Here is a 4,932-nt window from a genome sequence, read left to right as displayed (position 1 = left end):
TAGGTCTGGATTAGGTTAGCTGGCACCAAAGGCCACGTGCATGAGATGCTCTTTTCTTGAAGGGTAGCTTGAGGTGATGCAGTAGGGCACTCAAAACTTAGGGAAGGTGCCCAGTTTTGTCTCATCCTGAGTCCTCCTTTTTTTCTTTTTTGAACTGTTGAATGCCAGTATTGTCTTGTTGGAGGAAAGAATAACTCATGACTTTCATGCTGGAAACTGTTTTGGAAACTGTTCTGGGGCAGTTTAGGTGAACAGCTACTTCTCATCTATCACCCAGAGTCACTTTATATGTGAGTGAGAGTTTGGGAAAATCTGAATTTGTGGTGTATTAGAAATATCTAACATGTTCTTTGGTATTTACTTAAATCCAGAATTCTTTTCTCTGGGATCATGACCTTAATTCTTAGATTATGTTTTCAGTTAAAAAAATGGGTTCATTGTTTTTTTTTTATACACTTCCTATTCCCTAGGGAGCACATTTTATAAGTAAATGCCCTTTTTATTTGAAACTTTCAATGGATTGTAGAAAGGAACACAAAAGAAAACAACTTTTTTATTGATTTAAAATGGGGATAATGATACTTACATTACATGAAGATTGAGTTTGTATATATAAAGCTCCATGCAAAGTAGTTTTGATTTTTATTGAAATAAAGGGAGTGCAAAGTATCACCTGACTTAACTTAATGTGTTTTCTTTTTTTAACCTTTAAAATGAACCATTTATTAAATCAGACTGTTATTGCTTACAATTATGTAAGTTACATGTATGTTTAATTCAGAGGATTTCACATGGAAAATTTTTAAACTCCTATAGGCAAGCAAAATTGTATCACACAATATATAAGTGGGAAAGGAGTACTGCTAAACATTCAAATAAGGCAAGTATTTAAAACAATAAAATAATAATAAAAAATTTGGGACTGGGGATGTGGCTCAAGTGGTAGCGTGCTTGCCTCAGCACCACATACAAACAAAGATGTTGTGTCCACTGAAAAAAACTAAAAAAAATTCTCTCTCTCTCTCTTTCTCTCTCTTTCACTGTCTCTTTAAAAAAAATTTAAGCATTCCTTTAAGAGAATTCAACACTACAAGCTAAATGTACTTTCTGAGTATATTCATATATCAAGGCAGTGTTTCTTCTTTTAAAACATCAGGAAGTGGAATAAGGCTCATTAATATTACAGCTGCCCTCAAGATTTCAATCTCATTCGCTTTCTTTAAATTAAAATTCACAAAGTGCACAATTAAGATATATCAAAAAAGTGAATCTGCTACTCTAACAACAGCTGTCCATGCTTAATACTTAGTGGTTTGTTGGACCGAATTATGTCTTTTCAGGGAAAAAAAATATAAACCACTGTAAAACATTTAGTTTGAAATGTATGCTTATACTTTTCTTCAAAATCAAAAATTATGGAGGAAAAGGATTATTTATTATAAGGAATAGAAAGCAAAACACTAGAATGACCAAACATTTTCAAAGAACAAGCACCACAAAGGACATTTGCATTCAGTTTTGTAATATTTATCAATGCATTTTTCTTATTCCAACCGATCTACTTCATCAAATTCTGAATCATCTTCTGAATCACTATATTCCACAGCAATACGGTGAGACAGGATGGTGGCAACATCATTTTCAATGTGTTCATGTTTAGCTTCCTGTTCACACTGCTCTTCTACTTTGTGTAGTTGAATACCTTTTCGTATTGCTTCCAGGTAGGGTTGATGGATGACACTTTGGTTCAGAAGCAGGTATAAGTTGTGATGGAGGAGATGGAGGCATTAATGGAACATGGGGACCTGGGGCAGTAGATGGTGTTGGATGTAGCCCAGAGGGAGGATGAGCAAGAGCTGCAACTGTGACAGCTGATGATGGTCGAATGCCAGGTGGAGGCAGAGGAGGCGGTGGTGGGGGTGGAGGCAGCCCCTGGACTTCACCTTGTGGGAGTGGATGAACTGGTACAGTTTCACATACTAGGGCAGCTCTAGCTACTGGTGGAGAGGGTTGTACTAGAGGAGGTGCAAATGGAGGAGGAGCTGGGTGAAGAATTCCAGGCGCAATCTGAAGAGGAGCTGGAGGTGGTGGTACAACTGGAGCTTGCAAAGCAGTGGTTGGAGGTGGAAGTGGGAGAGGTACTGGGGGAGGAGTGGAAGTCATTGAAGCTCTTAATGAAGAAGTTGACAAGACAGATGGAAGAGGAGGTGGAGGAGGTGGGGGAGTGGGGCTCACAAACACAGGTGTTCTGCCTGTGGCTGGTGACTGAGGGTGATTTTCTATCAAACCTGTAGCAGAACTGATACAGGTGGGTATGGGTTTTGCATCTCCTGTTCCATGCATGGGTGGAGGCGGAGGTGGTTCATGTGGTCTGACTAAGACCCTTTCCTCAGCTCTAGTCAGAAGCTCACTTATCTGACTAAATGGCAAGGCAGAAAGTGAATAAGATCCATCCATATGATCCACGTAAGTCTGAGGTCTTGTTTCAAAACGAGAGGCCGGGCCATTAGTAACTTCAGTATGCTTATATAAGAGATTAGCATCATCTTCAGCCAGCTCTGGACCTTGGGCCAGCTTCTGCCATTCTCTCCTCCTGTCATGAGGTGCTCTTGGCACTTTTTCTGGTTCATGAGGACGATTTAGATTTTTCTGCTTCTGTTTCCTCTTTTCCTTCCTCTTGTCCTCTGTATCTTGCAACATTTTTTCTTTCCACAGATCAAAGAAATATGAAGGATTGGTATGAAAACTTCAAACCTTCTTTACCATCATCTCTATAAGGAGTAAGTATGTTGAGAGGTGGAGGTTGTTCACAAACATCTTATGTCTCTTGAAATGGAATAGGCAAAGTCTTGCAGTCGAAAAGCTGCTGATCTTGAATTGTAGAACTTCGGAAGGCTTTTCTCATTGTTATGTCCTGCAAAGACAATTCTTCTTCTTCTTGCAGTGAGTTAACTCTGAAGGAAAAACTATGTGCTTCATTGAATAATTCTCCAAATATATCTTCAGCATATTTACTTAGGCTACTTAGCTGTCTAATTATATTTGCCAAAGAAATATTGGTTACACATTCCAGTTCATTCTTAGTGCCTTTAGGCAGTGCTGTGTGGCACAAGTGCCTAGGATCGATGTTTCTTTTCACTAACGGCATCTTGAGATAAACCTCTGTGCTAGTTCACCCATCATAGGGGGCGAAGATTGCTCTTCCTCTTTTCCTGAGGCTTTGTGGTATTACCCAATCCTTAGTTTGGGGGAGGGGGCACTTAATGTCTTTTCAATGAAATTTATGTATACATTCTAGTGAAAAGAAATTTTGTTTTGATTACAAAAAGAAAATTATTTTACTAATTGTAAAGACTTTAGTTTTTAAAATTAGTGTTCCTGAAACTGTAATCTCTGAGCATATATTTTGGGGTTCATGAAAATTGTGTACTTTAAAAGGGGCCAATATGTTCCCTGAGGTTGAAACTTATTTAGTTTCTATCCTGTTTCCAGGATGACTTTGCACATATTATAATTGGCCAAGATGGATATGTGCATAGATACACATACTCAGACACATACACTTTGGAACCAGTTGAGAGTACCTTACAGACATAATGTCTCTCTCTATCATTTTTACGTCAGTATATATTTCTAAAAAAAAAAAAGCTTTTTTCTTATATAAATATTGTGCAACTGTTGAAATTAGTGGTAGCTGGGGATGTATCTTAGTGGTACAGCACTTGTGTAGCATGTGCAACAACAAATCAATGGATTTCATATACAATCACTTATTTTTTAAAAATTTATTTCTTATATACATGACAATAGTGGAGTGCATTAAATTCATAATTATCCATTCACAGCACAATTTTTCATAACTCTGTATATAGAGTATGTTCACACCAAATTATGCCATTATATATGAGCTCTTATTATTATTTTTTTTTGCATCGCAATTCTTTTTTTAATATTTATTTTTTAGTTTTTTAGGTGGACACAATATCTTTATTTTACATTTTATGTGGTGCTAAGGATTGAACCCAGTACCTTAGTCATGATAGGTGAACACTCTAACACTGAGCCACAATCCCAGCCCATCACAATTCTCAATACACCTTTATACCACAATTCATCATAACTCTGTTTGTATATAAGGTATGTTGACACCAAATTCACATTGTCACACATGTATTTTGTATGATGATGACCGTCTCCTTTCACCATCCTTGCTATTTATAATTACTTATATTATCAATAATACAGTATCTTTTTAAAGACAAACCTATTTAAATTTTTCTAATTGTCTTACTAATGTCATTTATATCAAAAGAAAAACGTTGTTAGTTTTGGTTTTGGTTTTGGGTTTTAATTCAGATCCCCCCTGCCCCCACCTGCCACACACACATAGGCCATTTGTTTTGTAGAATTACTCTCAATTAGGTTTGCTCAATTTTGTTTCTTCATGATTTGGTTCATATAATATATCTGCCAGGAATACCACAGAAGTGATTTTTGAAACTTTTTAGTCCTTCAGATCAAGAATCAAATATTTATTTACCTGTTTCTGATGATGGTAACTTTGATCTTAGAGTTTTTATATGTCTAAATGTGATCCCTTGGTTGGTCATGGGTTGCATATATTCCATTCTGTGGCCTGCCTTTTCATTCTTTTAATCTCTGTCATAGGACAGAAGTTTTTTTATTTTGATGTTGTCAATTTTATTATTACTTTTAGTTATGTTTTTTTGTGTCCTATTTAATAAATGTTTCTCATTTCCAAAGATTATAAATATATTCTCTATAATCCTTTTTATAAAAAGTGTATATTTTATTCACAAGCATGTTCCTAATTCTGTATAAAATGAAGAAAATTTTTAAGTAAATGGTGAAATTATAGAGTATCCATCCAATAGAAAATTATGTTCTCATTTTAAAAAATCATGTTTTTGA

The 4,932-nt window shown here is 35.9% G+C and overlaps 1 pseudogene; it reads right to left on the bottom strand.

The window, feature by feature from the left end:
• Window positions 1-1,146: 1,146 nt before the first annotated feature.
• On the bottom strand, window positions 1,147-3,199 carry LOC101969508 (actin-binding protein WASF1 pseudogene; annotated as a pseudogene).
• Window positions 3,200-4,932: the final 1,733 nt, after the last annotated feature.

This window comes from Ictidomys tridecemlineatus, chromosome 3 (assembly GCF_052094955.1).
Source record: "Ictidomys tridecemlineatus isolate mIctTri1 chromosome 3, mIctTri1.hap1, whole genome shotgun sequence".
In the NCBI taxonomy this organism is placed as follows: Eukaryota; Metazoa; Chordata; class Mammalia; order Rodentia; family Sciuridae; genus Ictidomys; species Ictidomys tridecemlineatus.
The sequence above is the reverse complement of the archived record's forward strand: the minus strand, read 5'-3'. Positions and strand labels throughout refer to the sequence as shown.